This window comes from Arachis ipaensis, chromosome B1 (genome assembly GCF_059453495.1).
Source record: "Arachis ipaensis isolate K30076 ecotype BB chromosome B1, ASM5945349v1, whole genome shotgun sequence".
Classification (NCBI taxonomy): Eukaryota; Viridiplantae; Streptophyta; class Magnoliopsida; order Fabales; family Fabaceae; genus Arachis; species Arachis ipaensis.
This window is the reverse complement of record NC_142436.1, coordinates 34039103-34060058: the sequence shown is the minus strand read 5'-3', so window position 1 is coordinate 34060058 and position 20956 is coordinate 34039103. Positions and strand designations below refer to the sequence as shown.

At 39.4% G+C, this 20956-nt stretch overlaps 1 non-coding gene across 1 annotated transcript; it reads left to right on the top strand.

The window, feature by feature from the left end:
• Window positions 1-5025: 5025 nt before the first annotated feature.
• Window positions 5026-5132, top strand: LOC148576179 (small nucleolar RNA R71). Its single transcript, XR_015904094.1, has one exon. It is a non-coding gene; the product is annotated as a small nucleolar RNA R71 (small nucleolar RNA).
• The last annotated feature ends 15824 nt before the right edge of the window (window positions 5133-20956 follow it).

Here is a 20956-nt window from a genome sequence, read left to right as displayed (position 1 = left end):
ACCCCTAAGAGCTTATTCATCCAAGTAGATCCCTCACACAGGAGCACCACAGACACATGCCTCAAGATTAAAACCATTGGTGCCTAGCCTTATTGCTTACGCTTTTTTCTTTTATTTTTCAACCTTTATTTGTTCTTTCCCTTTTTCTTATTAGGATCTTCTTATTTAACTAGTCTCATGGGGTGTGTCTCAAGCATAGTATTCATGACAGATAGTTGTCCTCCCACCTGGTGGTTGAACCAACTTAGCTAACTTATGACTATACCATAAACTCATGAACTTACTCCATAGTATGAACTCCTCTCTGGTCTTTTGAAACACTCATTCTCTTTTTCATTTGATTCAAAGGGACAAGCATACAAGTTAGTAAAGAGATGATGCAGTAACATAAAGACTAGCAAACATAGACCTATTCAAAAAAAAACTTAAAAGACAGAATTTAAAAAGGTTCAAACTACTATGGAAGCATGTTCTATTTCATACAAGATCTTCCTTATTTAAAGCATAGAGAAAGATGGACCAAAGAAGGAACTCCACCACCTTTTACTCATGTGGTTGCCCATGCTCTCCTCCTTGCTTGTCCTCCTTGTGTCCCTCTTGATTGCTCGTACTCCCACTCCCTTTGCTTTTTCCAATCAGCTTCTTCCAGAAACAACCATCTTCCATCTTCTTCTTGAGTATTTCCTTCTGCTGTTTCACCTTCCTCTCTTCTTGTTCAACAAAATATTTTTGGACCTCATCATATGTAGGGATGGCATAGTGTAGATGATGCATATTACTAGACATGTAGTTCAACTTGGCTTGAGTGTTTACGTTGAACTCCTCCCTATGTAGTTGCCGTCCTTCATTAAGTACAGTGAACTCATTGAATGCTTTCATCTGAGCTATTTGCCACTAATTGAGTTCCTGCAAATGCTTATCTTGACGTTCTTGCCTCTCAGTAACTTGGTGGATGGCTTGAGTGAGCTGGGAGTATTGTTCCTGTTGCTGCTCCATTTGTTGTTTCTGCCACTCTTCTTGTTGGCTCATCCAGTTGGACTGAAGGTTTAGTATTTGCTCTTGTCCTTCCATATGTCTTATCCCCAGATCTTCAATGGCCCTTAGAAGGTGATTCATATTCAAGTTGGCTGGGTCATGATGCTCTTCTTGTTGATATTCTTCTTGATGAGGCTCCTCTTGGTGGGCTCCTTCTTTCACTTTTAGCTTCCCTATTTGTGGCCTTATTTGTTGCTGAGCAGGTGTAGTATAGACAAGACACTGGATTGTAACTAGCCTCCCAGGGTTCACCCAGTCTGGATTGCTATCCTCGAAGACCACCTTAGCCTTTGTACATAGTCTGAGAATAGTGCTGGGGTACCAAAGCCTGGCACCTGAATCAGCCTTCTCAGCTGACTCTTGAATCCCCTCAGCTATGAGTTCATGCACATTAATTTCTCCATCCTGTACTAGGCAATGTACCATAGTCGCTCGATTAATATTAACCTCTGAATTATTTGCAGCTGGGAGGATGGACCTCCTTACGAGTTCAAACCACCCTTTGGCTTCCGGGCTAAGGTCTCCCCTCTTGATGAACTGGGGTCTTCCATCTGCATACCTCTCCCAATCAGCTGCTATGACACAGATGTTAGTCATGATTTCTGTGAGCTCATCATTGTCAGGGCTCTTACTTATCCTTGCATGATAACTGGGCTCATCAAAATGTCAAGTGAAGAGTTCTTGTTATAGCATTTGGGCTGAAGTCTACCTCCTTTCCTCTTACATAGCTTTTGAAAGTTGGGGCCCTGGTTTTGTCTTCTCTAACCACATTTGCGTAGAACTCTTTGATGAGGTTTGCATTGATCTTCCCCTCTGGATTAGTGAGCCTTTGCCACCCTCTTTGTTCAATTTTCTCTCGAATCTGTGGGCACTCGTCTTCATTGATTTGGAAGGTTAACTCAGGTAGTATCTTCTTGATCTTGATCCTTTCAAAATCTTGTTCATGGAAGGCAATTTTGAATCTCTTCTCATCGAAAGGAACGTTCTCCATTGGTTCCTTCCTCTTTTGCCTCTTGGAACTTGATGATGCCATGAATTTGAGTTGCTGTGTGAGGGGATTGGAAGGTAAGGATAGATGAGGAATTTGGTTGGTTAAGACGAGGTGTGATGAAGGGGTTTTGGATGTCGAAAGTGTGAAGTGTGGAGAGTGGGAATTTGAATGTGAGGGGTAAGTATGCACTAGAACTCATTTATATAGGGAGATTATGAGTGAGTGGAGGGTGTGGATTGATGGAATGGTTGCTTGATGGACAGTTAGGATTGTGCATGGAGAAAGGACAAGGATCATAACTTTATGAGGGTTATTGGTTCGGTCTTCAAGAGTCTCCTTTCTTCAATGTTGCATGGCAACATTTTCCAATGCATTCCTTCTTGAGACAAGTGTGTAGTTTCTCCTCATGAAGTGGCCGAACCTTTCTCATTTAATTGTCCAATCAATCTCCTTCAATGCTCCTCTCCTTTCCCTATAAAGATCAAATAAGAAAAGTAAGAATTAATATCATAAAAAAAACAAGTTAAACTTTACGGCTAGAATAATAAAAAGAAGAAAAGATTTTGTTTATTCATGAACTCCAATTAACTAACTAACTGTGTATCCTTATATGCACATTGGTGGCACCATGGGGTGACACCAAACTTAGTTTGGAGCACCGTGATGAAAAGTTCTGTTCAAAGCTCCAAGACTAGCATGCTTTCAGTTGCATTCATGCTTTCTTGGCATGCTTTGAACACCAAACTTGTTCTTCACTATATACTACTTATTAAGGATTTCACCAAGTGTTTGTCAAGTCTGGGTTGGAATTCATGAATATTGACTTATTCACTATTTTCTAAAAGCATATAAAACATGGGTTGCCTCCCATAAAGCGCTTCTTTAGCGCCACTAGCTTGACGTTTCTCCCTCATCAGGGTGGTTGGTAATGCTTAAAGTCCTCCCCTCTTGCTGTGGACTTATATCCATTGGTTGTATCAATGATCTCTATATGTTCCAAGGAGAGAACTCTGTTGATAGTGAAGACCTTAGGTAACTGAGATGGTACAGTGGGGAGATTAGGGGGGATATCTAGGAAGTAAGCTGAGATCACTTTATCCCCTGGAGAGAAGTCTTCCGTAGGGATCTTCTTGTTCCTCCACCCCCTTGGTACCTTCTTCTTTGTCCCTTTTGATGTTGCCTTGCTCTTTGTGACTTCTTCTTCTAAGGGAATTTTGTTGTTGTCTTCACATGTCTCTGGTGGTTTAGGTTCCTCCAGCTTTTCCTTGAGCTGTGACAACTGCTTATTTCCTTGTTCATCAAGCAAGGGCTTTCCCAGCTGGGCTGGTTGTGCTTCATTGCTTGCTTCCTCTTTCAGTATGTCATTATGATATTTGCTTGGTTCTTTGTTCTCTTGGTCTGCTTCTTGTGAGAGTTTGAATACATTAAAGCTGAGTCGTTCATCATGGATCCTCAATATTAGCTCCCCTCACTCCACATCTATGAGTGCTCTGGCTGTAGCTAGGAATGGTCTTCCCAATATGATTGGGTGAGTGTGACTCTCTTCCATGTCCAGAATGACAAAGTCTGTGGGAAGAAAGTATTTCCCAACCTTTACCAACACATTTTCCACCACTCCTATTACTTGTTTTTGAGTTTTGTCTGCCAGCCTGATGACTACATCTGTGGGCATTATCTCATTGATCTTCAGCCTCTTTACCAGGGATAAGGGCATTAAGTTGATGCTTGCTCCCAAATCGCAGAGTGCTTTATCAAACATTGTTTCTCCTATGGCACAGGGGACATGAAAACTCCCTGGATCTTTTTTTTTGTAGGCAACTGTGGTTGAATGAGGGCACTGTACTCCTTGTTTATCACTATAGTTTGGCCTCCCTTGAGTGAGCTTTTTCTGGGAAGCAGCTCCTTCATATACTTGCAGAGATGCAAACAAATCTAGAAACCTTGAGTATATTCTCTTCTCCACAGCACCATTGAGCAGTTGGGGAAAAGGTGCATAGAGTCTCAGCAGCTCCTGTTTTGAGATTTCTGGTTCTTGGTAATCTTTTTCCTCCTTCTCTGCTGAGGTATCTCCAAGTTGTTCTGTCGACTTGTTTGGCTTGTCCTCAGTCTCCTTATCACTTATAGTGACCATCTTGCAATCTTTCCATCTTACTTTCTTTGTTTCACCTCTCGAATTCTTCTCTGTATCACTTGGGAATCCATCTGTGGGTTTGGGAATCTACTCAGAGAGATACCCCACTTGAGATTCCAATCTCTTGATTGTATCTCCTTGGTTCTTAAAATTTGCTCGCACTTCCTCCTTGAATGCCTTGTTGTCTTGAATCTCTTTGCCTATGCCTTCAAGTAGATTCTCAATCCTTGAGAGTCTATCATCAAATGATGGTAGATTGGGATTAGAGGTGGAAGGATTAGGTAAGTTATTTTGGTTTTGATATGAATGTGGAGAGGTGTTGTTATGGGGGTGTTGATATGGTCTAGATGTGAAATGTTGGTGGGCTGCATTGTTGTTGGGATTTGAACGTCTTTGATCTAGGCCTTGGTCTTGTTGATTTTCCCACCCAAAGTTTGGGTGATTCTTCCATCCAGGGTTGTAGGTCTTGGAGTATGGATCATGGTTTTGCCTAGGTGAATTCCCAATGTAGTTAGCTTGCTCCTGACTACCCTCTGCTTCTTCATTCACTCCTTCTTGGGTTGTTGATGAGGTAGTGATTACTACTACTTGGTTCCTCTCCATCTTCTTGGTGAGGTCAGCCAACTGCTGGGGAATAAGCTTGTTTTGGGCTAGCAGAGCATCTACATTGTTTAGCTCCATTACTCCTCTAGTGTTGCCTCTTTCAGAAGCATAGAAATAATCATTCTCTGCTACTGTTTCAATGACATCTATGGCTTCCTCAATGGTCTTCTTCTTGTTCAAAGATCCTCCGGATGAATGGTCTACTGCCTTCTTTGATTCATATGACAGGCCTTCATAGAAAATGTGCAGCTGCACCCATTTGTTGAACATATCTGGTGGGCACCTCCTTGTTAGGTCCTTAAACCTCTCCCATGCTTCATAAAGAGTCTCACCATCTTGTTGCCTGAAAGTTTGGACCTCAGCTCTCAGCCTATTAATTCGTTGAGGAGGGTAAAATCTTGCTAAGAATTTGTTCACCACATCTTCCCAGGTTGTCAAGCTCTCCATCGGGAAAGACTCCAGCCACTTGGCTGCCTTGTCCTTGAGTGAGAATGGAAATAAGAGCAGTCTATAGGTGTCAGGATGAACACCATTAGACTTCACTGTGTCACATATTCTCAGGAAGGTGGTTAGATGTTGATTGGGGTCTTTGGTGCACGAAATTGTGATCTCTGGTAATGGCTCCAAAAACATGGTGCTCTAGTCTCAATTCATAATTTGTCACAACTTCGATACAACTAACCAGCAAGTGCACTGGGTCGTCCAAGTAATAAACCTTACGTGAGTAAGGGTCGATCCCACGGAGATTGTTGGTATGAAGCAAGCTATGGTCACCTTGTAAATCTCAGTCAGGCGGATATAAAATAGTTATGGAGTTTTCAAAAATAATATAATAAAATAAGGATAGAAATACTTATGTAATTCATTGGTGAGAATTTCAGATAAGCGTGTAGAGATGCTTTCGTTCATCTGAATCTCTGCTTTCCCACTGTCTTCATCCAATCAGTCTTACTCCTTTCCATGGCTGGCTTTATGCAAGGGCATCACCGTTGTCAATGGTTACATCCCATCCTCTTGTGAAAATGGTCCAAATGCTCTGTCACAACACGGCTAATCATCTGAGGTTCTCGATCATGCTGGAATAGGATTCACCCTCCTTTTGCGTCTGTCACTATGCCCAGCACTCGCGAGTTTGAAGCTCGTCACAGTCATTCAATCCCTGAATCCTACTCGGAATACCACAGACAAGGTTTAGACTTTCTGGATTCTCATGAATGCCGCTATCAATCTAGCTTACACCACGAAGATTCTGATTAAGAGATCTAAGAGATAATCATTCAATCGATGGTAGAACGGAAGTGGTTGTCAGGCACGCGTTCATGGGGAATGATGATGATTGTCACGTTCATCACATTTTGGTTGAAGTGCGAATGAATATCTTAGAAGCGGAATAAGTTGAATTGAATAGAAAAACAGTAGTACTTTGCATTAATCTTTAAGGAACAGCAGAGCTCCACACCTTAATCTATGGAGTGCAGAAACTCTACCGTATGAAAATACATAAGTGAATAGAGGGTAGGCATGGCCGAGTGGCCAGCCTCCCATACGTGATCAATAGATCAAAATATAATCCAAAGATGTCTAATACAATAGTAAAAAGTCCTATTTATAATAAACTAGCTACTAGGGTTTACAGAAGTAAGTAATTGATGCATAAATCCACTTCCGGGGCCCACTTGGTGTGTGCTTGGGCTGAGCTTGAAGTCTACACGTGGAGAGGTCATTCTTGGAGTTGAACGCCAGCTTTTGTGCCATTTTGGGCGTTGAACTCCACTTTGCAACTTGTTTCTGGCGTTGGACGCCAGAATTGGGCAGAGAGCTGGCGTTGAACGCCAGTTTGAGTCATCTAAACTTGGGCAAAGTATGGACTATTATATATTTCTGGAAATCCCTGGATGTCTACTTTCCAACTCAATTAGAAGCGCGCCATTTTGAGTTCTGTAGCTCCAGAAAATCCATTTTGAGTGCAGGGAGGTCAGAATCCAACAGCATCAGCAGTCCTTCTTCAACCTCTGAATCTGATTTTTGCTCAAGTCCCTCAATTTCAGCCAGAAAATACCTGAAATCACAGAAAAACACACAAACTCATAGTAAAGTCCAGATATGTGAATTTAACATAGAAACTAATGAAAACATCCCTAAAAGTAACTAGATTCTACTAAAAATATACTAAAAACAATGCCAAAAAGCGTATAAATTATCCGCTCATCACAACACCAAACTTAAATTGTTGCTTGTCCCCAAGTAACTGAAAATCAAGTAGGATAAAAAGAAGAGAATATACTATAAATTCCAAACTATCAATGAAACATAGCTCCAATCAGATGAGCGGGACTTGTAGCTTTTTGCCTCTTGAATAGTTTTGGCATCTCACTTTATCCATTGAGGTTCAGAATGATTGGCATCTATAGGAACTCAGAGTTCAGATAGTGTTATTGATTCTCCTAGTTCAGTATGATGATTCTTGAACACAGCTATTTTATGAGTCTTGGCCGTGGCCCTAAGCACTTTGTTTTCCAGTATTACCACCGGATACATAAATGCCACAGACACATAATTGGGTGAACCTTTTCAGATTGTGACTCAGCTTTGCTAAAGTCCCCAATTAGAGGTATCCAAGGTTCTTAAGTACACTCTTTTTTTGGTTTGGACCTTGACTTTAACCGCTCAGTCTCAAGTTTTCACTTGACACCTTCACGCCACAAGCACATGGTAAGGGACAGCTTGGTTTAGCCGCTTAGGCCAGGATTCTATTCCTTTAGGCCCTCCTATCCATTGATGCTCAAAGCCTGGGGATCCTTTTTGTTACCCTTGCCTTTTGGTTTTAAGGGTTATTGGCTTTTTGCTCTTGCCTCTTGGTTTTAAGAGCTTTTGGCTTTTTCTGCTTGCTTTTTCTTTTTCTTTTTATTTTTTTTTCTGCAAGCTTTGCTCTTTGCTGCTTTTTCTTGCTTCAAGAATCATTTTTATGATTTTTCAGATTATCAAATAACATGTCTCCTTGTCATCATTCTTTCAAGAGCCAACATATTTAACATTCTTAAACAACAACTTCAAAAGACATATGCACTGTTCAAGCATTCATTCAGAAAACAAGAAGCATTGTCACCACATCAATATAATTAAACTAAGTTCAAGGTTAAATTCGAAACTCATGTACTTCTTGTTCTTTTGAATTAAAACATTTTTCATTTAAGAGAGGTGATGGATTCATAGGACATTCATAACTTTAAGACATAGTTACTAACTACTAATGATCATGTAATGAAGACACAGACATAGATAAGCACTTTAACATAGAGAAAACGAAAACAGAGAATGTAAGAACAAGGAATGAGTCCACCTTAGTGATGGTGGCATTTCCTTCTTGAAGAACCAATGATGTCCTTGAGCTCTTCTATGTCTCTTCCTTGTCTTTGTTGCTCCTCCCTCATTGCTTTTTGATCTTCTCTGATTTCATGAAGGATGATGGAGTGCTCTTGATATTCCACCCTTAGTTGTCCTATATTGGAACTTAATTCTCCTAGGGAGGTGTTGATTTGCTCCCAATAGTTTTGTTGAGGAAAATGCATTTGAGGCATCTCCGGGATCTCATGGTGATGAGCTTTCTGCGCCTCTTGAGCTCCATGAATGGGCTCTGTTGCTTGCTCCATCTTTTTCTTAGTGATGGGCTTCTCTTCCTCAATGTGAATGTCTCCTTCTATGAAAGCTCCAGCTGAGTAACATAGATGGCAAATAAGATGAGGAAAAGCTAGCCTTGCCCCAGAGGAGGGCTTTTCGGCTATTTTGTAGAGTTCAAGGGAGATGACTTCATGAACTTCTACTTCCTCTCCAATCATGATGCTATGGATCATGATGGCCCGATCTACAGTAACTTCAGATCGGTTGCTAGTGGGGATGATGGAGCGTTGGATGAACTCCAACCATCCTTTAGCCACAGGCTTAAGGTCCAGTCTTCTTAGTTGAACCAGCTTGCCTTTGGAGTCAATCTTCCATTGAGCTCCTTCCACACATATGTCCATGAGGACTTAGTCCAACCTTTGATTAAAGTTGACCCTTCTAGTGTAGGGGCATGCATCTCCTTGCATCATAGGCAAGTTAAACGCCAACCTCACATTCTCTGGACTAAAATCTAAGTATTTTCCCTGAACCATTGTAACATAATTCTTTGGATTCGGGTTCTTAATTTGATCATGGTTCCTAGTGATCCATGCATTGGCATAGAACTCTTGAACCATTAGGATGCCGACTTGTTGGATGGGGTTTGTTAGAACTTCCCAACCTCTTCTTTGGATTTCATGTCGGATCTCCGGATACTCATTTTTCTTGAGTTTGAAAGAGACCTCGGGGATCACCTTCTTCTTGGCCACAACATCATAAAAGTGGTCTTGATGGGCTTTGGAGATGAACCTTTCCATCTCCCATGATTCGGAGGTGGAAGGTTTTGTCTTCCCTTTCCCTTTTCTAGAGGATTCTCCGGTCTTAGGTGCCATCAATGATAATGGAAAAACAAAAAGCTTATGCTTTTACCATACCAAACATAGAATTTTGCTCGCCCTCGAGCAAGAGAAGAAAGAATAGATGAAGAAGAAGAAAAAAATATGGAGGAGAGGGGGGAGGTGTGTTTCAGCCAAGAAGAGAAGAGAGGGTTGTGTTGTGTGAAAATGAGGAAGAATGGAGGGTTATATATAGGGAAGGGAGGGGGGTAAGTTCGGCCATTTAGGGTGGGTTTGGGTGGGAAATTGATTTTGAATTTTGAAGGTAGGTGGAGTTTATGAGGTAGGATGGATGTGAGTGGTGAAGGGTTTTGGGGAAGAGTGTTTATGGGATTGTGTGAAAGAGGGGTGAGAAGAAGTAAGTGGAGGTAGGTGGGGATCCTGTGGGGTCCACAGATCCTGAGGTGATCCTGTGGGGTCTACAGATCCTGTGGTGTTCAAGGATTTACAACCTTGCACCAAATTAGGCATGTAAAGTGCCTTTGCACACAACTCTGGGCGTTCAGCGCCAGATTGGTGCTTGTTCTGGGCGTTGAACGCCCATTTGTTGCCCATTTCTGGCGTTGAACGCCAGAACCATGCTTGTTCTGGGCGTTCAGTGCCAGCTCTTCTCCAGGGTGCATTTCTGGCGTTCAAACGCCCAGATGCTGCCCATTTCTGGCGTTCAGCGCCAGAACCATACTCTGTTCTGGCGTTGAACGCCCAAAACATGCTTCTTACTAGCGTTTAAACGCCAGTAAGGTCTTCCTCCAGGGTGTGATTTTTCTTTTGCTGTTTTTTTATTCCGTTTTCAATTTTTATATTTATTTTGTGACTCCACATGATCATGAACCTATAAAGACATATAACTAAGAAAAATATAGTTAGATAAATAAAAATTGGGTTACCTCCCAACAATCGCTTCTTTAATGTCAATAGCTTGACAGTGGGCTCTCATGGAGCCTCACAGATGTTCAGAGCATTGTTGAGACTCTCCAACACCAAACTTAGAGTTTGGATATGGGAGTTCAACACCAAACTTAGAGTTTGGTTGTGGCCTCCCAACACCAAACTTAGAGTTTGACTGTGGGGGCTCTGGTTGACTCTGTTTTGAGAGAAGCTTTTTATGCTTCCTCTCCATGTTTATAGAAGGATGACCTTGAGTTGCAAACACAAGGGAGTCCTCATTCAATTGAAGGACTAATTCACCTCTGTCAACATCAATCACAGCTCTTGCTGTGGCTAGGAAGGGTCTTCCAAGGATGATGAATTCATCCTCATCCTTCCCAGTATCTAGGACTATGAAATCAGCAGGGATGTAAAGGCCTTCAACCTTTACTAACACGTCCTCTACTTGTCTATAAGCCTGTTTTCTTGAATTGTCTGCCATTTCTAATGAGATTTTAGCAGCTTGCACCCCAAAGATTCCCAGTTTCTCTATTACAGAGAGGGGCATGAGGTTTATCCCTGAACCAAGGTCACACAGAGCCTTCTCAAAGGTCATGGTGCCTATGGTACAAGGTATTAAGAACTTTCCAGGATCTTGTTTCTTCTGAGGCAGTCTCAGTTGATCCAGATCACTTAGTTCATTGGTGAACAAGGGAGGTTCATCTTCCCAAGTCTCAATACCAAATAATTTGGCATTCAGCTTCATGATTGCACCAAGAAACTTGGCAGCTTGCTCTTCAGTAACATCCTCATTCTCTTCAGAAGAGGAATACTCATCAGAGCTCATGAATGGCATAAGGAGGTTTAATGGAATCTCTATGGTCTCTAGATGAGCCTCAGATTCCTTTGGTTCCTCAAAGGGAAACTCCTTATTGGTCACTGGACGTCCCAGGAGGTCTTTCTCCTTGGGATTTACGTCCTCCTCTTCTCTTACAGGTTCAGCCATGGTAATTAATTAATGGCCTTGCACTCTCTTTTTGGATTTTCTTCTGTATTGCTTGGGAGAGTACTAGGAGGGATTTCAGTGATCCTTTTACTCAGCTGGCCTACTTGTGCTTCCAAATTTCTAATGGAAGACCTTGTTTCATTCATGAAACTTACAGTGGCCTTGGACAGATCAGAGACTAAGTTTGCTAATTTAGAGGTATTTTGTTCAGAGTTCTCTGTCTGTTGCTGAGTGGATGATGGAAAATGCTTGCTATTGCTAAACCTGTATCTTCTACCATTATTAAAGCCTTGTTGAGGCTTTTGTTGATCCTTCCATGAGAGATTTGGATGATTTCTCCATGATGGATTATAGGTGTTTCCATAAGGTTCACCTAAGTAATTCACCTCTGCTATTGCAGGGTTCTCAGGATCATAAGCTTCTTCTTCAAAAGATGCCTCTTGAGTACTGTTGGATGCAGCTTGCATTCCATTCAGACTCTGAGAAATCATATTGACTTGCTGAGTCAATATTTTGTTCTGAGCCAATATGGCATTCAGAGTATCAATTTCAAGAACTCCCTTCTTCATAGGCGTCCCATTAATCACAGGATTCCTCTCAGAAGTGTACATGAACTGGTTATTAGCAACCATGTCAATGAGTTCTTGAGCTTCTACAGGCGTTTTCTTTAGGTGAATGGATCCACCTGCAGAAGTATCCAATGACATCTTTGATAGCTCAGATAAACCATCATAGAATATATCCAGGATGGTCCATTCTGAAAGCATGTCAGAAAGACACTTTTTGGCCAGCTGCTTGTATCTTTCCCAAGCTTCATAGAGGGATTCACCTTCCTTCTGTCTGAAGGTTTGAACATCCACTCTAAGCTTGCTCAGCTTTTGAGGAGGAAAGAACTTGGCTAAGAAAGCCATGACCAGCTTATCCCAAGAGTTCAGGCTGTCTTTGGGTTGAGAGTTCAACCACACTCTAGCTCTGTCTCTTACAGCAAAAGGGAAAAGCATGAGCCTGTAGACTTCAGGATCTACTCCATTACTCTTAACAGTATCACAGATCTGCAAGAATTCAGTTAAGAACTGAAAAGGATCTTCAGATGGAAGTCCATGAAACTTGCAGTTCTGCTGCATCAGAGAAACTAGTTGAGGTTTCAGCTCAAAATTGTTTGCTCCAATAGCAGGAATGGAGATGCTTCTTCCATGTAAATTGGAATTTGGTGCAGTAAAGTCACCAAGCATTCTCCTTGCATTATTATTATTTTCGGCTACCATCTCCTCTTCCTGTTCGAAAATTTCTGAAAGGTTCTCTCTGGATTGCTGTAATTTAGCTTCTCTTAGTTTTCTCTTCAGAGTCCTTTCAGGTTCTGGATCTGCTTCAACAAGAATATTCTTGTCCTTGCTCCTGCTCATATGACAAAGAAGAGGGCACAGAAAAAAAAATAATAATAATAGGGATCCTTTATACCACAGTATAGAGGTCCTTCTGTGAGTAGAAGAAAAGAAGAAGAAAATCTGAACTTAGAGAGAGAGAGAGAGGGAGTTCGGATTTTTTTTGGTGAGAGGAGGAGATGTTAGTGGATGAATAAATAAATAGAATAAGATGAGAGAGGGAAAATTTCGAAAATAATTTTTTTGAAAAAGAGTTAGTGATTTTTGAAAATAGTTTTTGAAAAAGGTTAGTAGTTTTCGAAAATTGAAATCAAAAATTAAAATAATTAGTTAATTAAAAAGAATTTTTGAAAAAGAGGGAAGATATTTTCAAAAATTAGAGAGAGAGAGTTAGTTAGGTAGTTTTGAAAAAGATAAGAAACAAACAAAATGTTAGTTAGTTAGTTGAAACAAATTTTGAAAAGATAAGAAGATAAGAAGTTAGAAAAGATATTTTGAAATCAAATTTTTTAAAAAAAAAAACAAAATAAGACGATATTTTTGAAAAGATATGATTGAAATTAGTTTTGAAAAAGATTTGATTTTTAAAATCACAATTAATGACTTGATTCACAAGAAATCACAAGATATGATTCTAGAACTCAAAGTTTGAATCTTTCTTAACAAGCAAGTAACAAACTTGAAATTTTTGAATCAAAACATTAATTGTTATTGTTATTTTCGAAAATTTGATATAAAAATAAGAAAAAGATTTTTGAAAAATATTTTTAGAATTTTTGAAAATAACTAAGAAAAATGAAAAAGATTTGATTTTTGAAAAAGATAAGATTTTTAAATTGAAAATTTGATTTGACTCATAAAAATAACTAGATTTTAAAAATTTTTGAGAAAGTCAAATCTAATTTTTGAAATTTTAAGAGAGAAAAAGGGTAAGATATTTTTTTGATTTTTTGAATTTTTATGATGAGAGAGAAAAACATGGAAATGATGCAATGCATGAAATTTTTAGATCAAAACAATGAATGCATGCAAGAATGCTATGAATGTCAAGATGAACACCAAGAACATATTTTTGAAAAATTTTTAATGCAAGGAAAACATGCAAGACACCAAACTTAGAAATCTTTGATGCTTAGACTCTATGGATGCAAGAATGCATATGAAAAACACCATACAACACAAAACAAGAAAACATCAAGATCAAACAAGAAGACTTACCAAGAATAACTTGAAGATCATGAAGAACACCATGAATGCATGAATTTTCGAAAAATACAAAATGAATATGCAATTGACACCAAACTTATAACATGACACATGACTCAAACAAGAAACATGAAAAATATTTCTGATTTTTATGATTTTATGATTTTTTTTGTATTTTCTTTAAAAAATTTTTTTTTTCGAAAATCATTTTGAAAAAGAAAAAAATAAGGCTTCCAAAATTTTTAATATGAATTCCAGGAATCTTATGCTCTTTAGTCTAAAGCTCCAATCAAAGGGTAAGGCATGGCTTAATAGCTAGCCAGGCTTTAGTATGTAACTTAGACATGACACGCCTAACATGCCCTACAGAGGAATTAGACATGGCTTTACAGCCAGCCAGGCTTCAACATGCTTCATGAAACACTAGAATTCATTCTAAAAAATTTTGAAGAAAAATATATTTTTGAAAACATTTATTTTTTTTTTTCGAAAACATATGAGAAATTTTTGAAAGATTTTTGAAAAATTTTTTTGAAAAGAAAACGAAAAGAAAGTTACCCAACCTGAGCAACAAGATGAACCGTCAGTTGTCTAAACTCGAACAATCCCCGGCAACGGCGCCAAAAACTTTGTGCACGAAATTGTGATCTCTGGTAATGGCTCCAAAAACTTGGTGCTCTAGTCTCAATTCATAATTTGTCACAACTTTGATACAACTAACCAGCAAGTGCACTGGGTTGTCCAAGTAATAAACCTTATGTGAGTAAGGGTCGATCCCACGGAGATTGTTGGTATGAAGCAAGCTATGATCACCTTGTAAATCTCAGTCAGGAGGATATAAAATAGTTATGGAGTTTTCGAAAATAATATAATAAAATAAGGATAGAAATACTTATGTAATTCATTGGTGAGAATTTCAGATAAGCGTGTAGAGATGCTTTCGTTCCTCTGAATCTCTGCTTTCCCGCTGTCTTCATCCAATCAGTCTTACTCCTTTCCATGGCTGGCTTTATGCAAGGGCATCACCGTTGTCAATGGTTACATCCCATCCTCTTGTGAAAATGGTCCAAATACTCTGTCACAGCACGGCTAATCATCTGAGGTTCTCGATCATGCTGGAATAGGATTCACCCTCCTTTTGCGTCTGTCACTACGCCCAGCACTCGCGAGTTTGAAGCTCGTCACAGTTATTCAATCCCTGAATCCTACTCGGAATACCACAGACAAGGTTTAGACTTTCCGGATTCTCATGAATGCCGCCATCAATCTAGCTTACACCACGAAGATTCTGATTAAGAGATCTAAGAGATAATCATTCAATCGAAGGTAGAACGGAAGTGGTTGTCAGGCACGTGTTCATGGGGAATGATGATGATTGTCACGTTCATCACATTCAGGTTGAAGTGCGAATGAATATCTTAGAAGAGGAATAAGTTGAATTGAATAGAAAAACAGTAGTACTTTGCATTAATCTTTGAGGAACAGCAGAGCTCCACACCTTATTCTATGGAGTGCAGAAACTCTACCGTATGAAAATACATAAGTGAATAGAGGGTAGGCATGGCTGAGTGGCCAGCCTCCCATACGTGATCAATAGGGTTTATAATCCAAAGATGTCTAATACAATAGTAAAAAGTCCTATTTATAATAAACTAGCTACTAGGGTTTACAGAAGTAAGTAATTGATGCATAAATCCACTTCCGGGACCCACTTGGTGTGTGCTTGGGCTGAGCTTGAAGTCTACACGTGGAGAGGTCATTCTTGGAGTTGAACGCCAGCTTTTGTGCCATTTTGGGCGTTGAACTCCACTTTGCAACTTGTTTCTGGCGCTGGACGCCAGAATTGGGCAGAGTGCTGGTGTTGAACGCCAGTTTGCATCGTCTAAACTTGAGCCAAGTATGGACTATTATATATTGCTGGAAAGCCCTGGATGTCTACTTTCCAACTCAATTGGAAGCGCGCCATTTTGAGTTTTGTAGCTCCAGAAAATCCATTTTGAGTGCAGGGAGGTCAGAATCCAACAGCATCAGCAGTCCTTCTTCAACCTCTGAATCTGATTTTTGCTCAAGTCCCTCAATTTCAGCCAGAAAATACCTGAAATCACAGAAAAACACACAAACTCATAGTAAAGTCCAAAAATGTGAATTTAACATAAAAACTAATGAAAACATCCCTAAAAGTAACTAGATTCTACTAAAAACAATGCCAAAAAGCGTATAAATTATCCGCTCATCAGTCTTCTTGGACACCTCCTCCGAAGGAACAGTTGTTCTGAATAAGGGTGATGAGCTGTGGTTTTAGTTCAAAATTGTTGGCATGGATGGTTGGCTTTTGAATGCTACTTCCACAGTTTCCTGGGTTTGGATTGATGTAAGAGCCTAAAACTCTTCTATCCTCCCCAGCATGATTTGCTCGACCTCCTCCGCCATGGTTGTGAGCCTCTTCTTCATGATGGTTTTCCATGTTTTCTTCCATGCTTGGTTCAAAGTATTCCTCCTCTTCCTCAGCACCAACTACTCTTTTTCCTCTTGCTTCCCTCCTTAATCTAAAGAAGGTCCTCTCAGGTTCAGAATTAAAGGAAGTTGAAGCCCCACTTCTTCTCCCTGTCATACAACTAACAAGTACAAGCAATGAAAATAGATGTAGAAAGTATTTCTGTCAGAATGACTGTTAGTGTCAGTGATGCAATATATCAAATAGTTAGTGGGTTAGTGAAATGAATGGTAAATAACTAAAAACGAAAAAGTAGGAGGAAGGGAAGAAATTAACTAAAACTGAAAGTAAATTACTCAAACAGAAAATTAAATCAAACAAAACAAAAATGCTCAATCTAGTTATCTTCCAATTTAATCATTGTTGATGCACAATCAATCCTCGGCAACGGCGCCATAAACTTGATGCACGGAAAACTTGTCTCATAACAAATTTCCTTCGGTAAGTGTACCGAATTTGTCGTCAAGTAAAAACTCACAATAGAGTGAGGTCGAATCCCACAGGGATTGATTGATTAAGCAACTTTAATTATAGGAATGTTCTAGTTGAGTGAATCAGAATTTGGGTTGAGAATTGCAGAAAATTAAATGGCGGGAAAGTAAATAACAGAAAAGTAAATGCTAGAAATAAAGAGATGAATGTAGATGACGGAAAGTAAATTGCAGAATCTTAAATGGGAATGGGGTAATTGCTCATAAAAGTAAATGACAGAAATTAAAGAGAATGGGTAAGATCAGAAATGGGGAGTTCATTGGGCTCAGGAGATGTTGCATTCTCCGGATCAATTTCATTTTCATCTTTTCCTCAATCAATGCACTTATTGATCTCCTTGGCAATCTTAAGTGATGGAATTACAATTCCTTGTAAGTCAATCTCTCAAATCTTGATCAATAGCCAATTCCTTAGTCAATTGCTCATGAGAAGAGATGAAGTATGGTCACTGATTATACCACATGCATTTCCCAAATCAAGTGTTGAGAGGATTATAGTCACATATCCATCCAAACCCAATTTGGTCCAGCATGAGAAAGCATTTCTAGCATGATCTCTTCATTCCTCTTTCAAGGTTCAGAATAGATCCAAGTTTAAATAGCTTTATTTCCATGATAACTACCCAATTGGATGAAGATCGAAAGCTTTCAAGTAAAATCAAGAGAAAAGATAGAAGAAGAATAATGAAAACTAGTATTGATCCATCAAATTACAACAGAGCTCCCTAACCCAATGAAAGGGGTTTAGTTGTTCATAGCTCTGGAAAATAAAAACAAAGATGGAGAATACATGATGAAACTAGAAGTTTAGAGAAAGTAAAATACAGAGAGTAGTTCTATGCCAAGAGGCTCCCTATATTTTCCAACTCCCTTTTAATTCAAAGCTACTCCTATATATACTACTCTTCTGATCTTCTAGTTGGCTCTTCAAGTCTTGGGTATGGGCCTTTGGATTTTGAGTTTGAAGCAGTTATCTTCTTCATTGGGCCTAGTTTTACTTGCAGAGAGAAAGTGTGAAGTGGGCAGAGACTTTAGCTCAGGACATTAGTGGTGTTAATGTTTAAGTGGAAATGTGGGTTCGCGAACGTTAGTGACAATTACCTTTTTCACTAACGTTCCTCACCAAAGTAAGAGCCACGTTAACTCCAACATTAGTGGCACAAACGTTGTTACTAACGTTGCCTCTTTGTCCTTCGCACACGTTATTGGGACTTACCTTTCCCAATAACGTTGAGAAGTCTCCTCCTTCCCTACGTTAGAGTCCACGTTAACTTTAGTTAACGTGGCTCCTTAACGTAGGCTTGCCAACCTTCGAGAATGTTAGTGATACTTACCTTTGTCACTAACGTTCCAATGTGCCCCTAGCTCCCACGTTAGAGTCCACATTAACTAGGTTAACGTGGCCTTTAATGTGGCTGTGCTAGCCATCTCCAACGTTAGTGACAAAGGTGAATGTCACTAACTTTGGCTCATCATCTCTCCTCCTCACGTTAGCTTCCACGTTAACTAAGTTAACATGGGAGTTAACGTGGCTCATTGTGGCTTGTGTGGGCTCCTTCCAACGTTAGTGACAATGTTAGGTGTCACTAACGTTGGCGATCACCTTCGTTCTTCATGTTAGCTTCCACGTTAACTAGGTTAACGTGGGAGTTAACGTGGCTTATTGGGGCTTGTGTGGGTTAATCCAACGTTAGTGACAATGTTTGGTGTCACTAACGTTGTCGATCACCTACTTTCTTCACGTTAGATTCCACGTTAACTAGGTTAACGTGGAAGTTAACGTGGCTTATTGTGACTTGGCCAACGTTAGTGACAAAGTTGAATGTCACTAACGTTGGCTTCCCCTTTACTTCTTAACGTTAGAGGCCACGTTAACTAAGTTAACGTGGCTCTTAACGTGGCCACTTATGAGCTTGGTCCAACGTTAGTGACAAAGGTAAGTGTCACTAACGTTGGCTCCATTTCCTTTCCTCCACATTAGAGTTCACGTTAACTTAGTTAACGTGACTCTTAACGTGGGTAATGATGGCTTCGAGAGCGTTATTGGCGATTACTTTTCTCATTAACTTTGCAAGTTACTCCCATTCCACATTAGGAGTTACGTTAATTAGATTAACGTGGCTGCTAACGTGGTTCTTCCTTGCTTCCTTTGTCCTGAAATCAAGTAATAGAGTGCATCAAAGTTCTAGTCCAAGTCATGGGAAATACAACGTCCAATTTGTCATCAAATTCATGCAAAATCCTCATGAAATCATGTAAAGTGCACAATGTATGCTTGAATCAAGATGTAAGTGAATATCTACCAAAAACTAGCTTATTTTCTAAGAAAATGCATGAAACTACCCTAAAAACAGTAAAGAAAAGGTCAATGAAACTGGCCAAAATGCCCTGGCATCAATAAGAACAATCATGGAAAAGGCAAAAAACCCTCTACAATAAAATGAATGGATATTTGGAGCAAGAAAGAAGAAACAGAGAATTGCTAAGCAAGGAAGGTGAAGATCAATTGGTGGATAAAAAGGAAGAAGTGGAGAAGGAAGATGAAGAGGCCCCTGTGTCAAGCAAAATGTTAATGAAGAATGAGTTGGAGGAGGCATTTGAACCAGAAATTGCATATCCACAGAAGCCACTTGAGATGACAAAGGAACATGAAAACTCACAATCCTCACAAACTTCCCTGAACTAAAAATTTTCAGCGTTTGAACCTGTGATTAAAAGATATAAAGAGGAGATAAAGAAATCTTGGGAAGAACAACAGACCTCCTCCATGAAAGTGCTATTAAGTCAAATGTTGAGTGCAAAAGAGGAAGTGGAAGAACAAGAAAGTGAGGAAGTCAGTCAAGAAAATTCACACTCAAGTGAGGCAGAGAAGTACATGAAGGAAGAGCTCATTGAGCCACCAATTCAAAAGGCTCTGGATGAAGATAAAATTCCAATAAGCACACAGCAACTAAATCTTGAATCCAAAGAAGTGAAGGCAACTAAAAAGAGCACCAATCCTATCCCTGATTCAGCAAGCAAGCTCAATCAAGCCATTTACAAAAGGAAGCTTGCTGAGAAGAGACCAAGAAAGGGGACACTAGCTAGTACATTTCTCCCCCTTGAGGTCATTCCTCTTAACAAACTGGAAGAAGAGGAAGAAAGTGAAGAACAACATGTCAAGCTAATGACATTAAAAGAGCGCTTGTTGGGAGGTAACCCAACCTTAGGTAACATTTCATTTATCTGCTTGGTTTATTTTCTTTCTTTGCTGTGTTTAAATTTCAATAAATTGGCATATGATTACATTCTAAGTTTGATGTTGCCCTGCAACAATTTATTTTTAATCCCTATGGATGATTGCATCAAATCTGAATTGAAAATGTCACACTAAGATTCTAAGTTTGGTGTGCCACTTATTTTCTATGCAATTCATTAAGCAACACCACTTGTCTGCATAATCATAATGCCCTTTGTAGTGTTATCTTTCTTTTAGTTAGACAATTTTAGTTTTCTCTTTGTTTTAGTCATTTCTTTGTTTTTAATGCTTTCTTTTATTAGCTATTTTTGTTAATACATCACCAAGAGATCCTTATTCATGACAGATTCTTGGCTTGGTGATTGTATTTAACATACAACAGTTCCTTGTGTTTAGTTTTAGTTCAAATAAACTGACATGTGGTTGCATTCTAAGTTTGGTGTTGCTATGCAACAAAATTTGTTTCCAATCAATACTGGACACTTGCATCAATTCCAAGTGAGAGTGTCATACTAAGTTTGGTATGCCACTTATATTTTTATGCAATGTATCATGAACACTCTTTTATGTTTGCAATCACAATGTCTCTGTCTCCTGTGTCTTGATGATTATTTTGCTTGCTTAAAACACATGTACTACTAACATTTCATTGTATGAGACATTCATGATTCATCTTAGCCCCATAGCCATTGTTCTAAGTGTTGCTTGAGGATGAGTAAGCATTCTGAGTTTGGCAAGGAAAAGGGAAGAATTGAAGGAAAAGGATAATAGTAGAGAAGATGAATTACAAGGTTGTAAAGTTCCTTCTCCTCTCATTTGTTTCCAGCACTTTAAATTGCATGGTTGTCTTTATCTTCTCTGTATGCATGTGTGGTATGAATAAGCATAGCCTGAATTTTGATTTGTAACATGTTGCTGTGCCACTATAACTACCAACTTGAGTTTTGTAAAGTTCAAAGCAGTAAAGTATCATGATCATAAACAAACAAGGTTATTAAAGAAGAATTTAGCATGTGCAT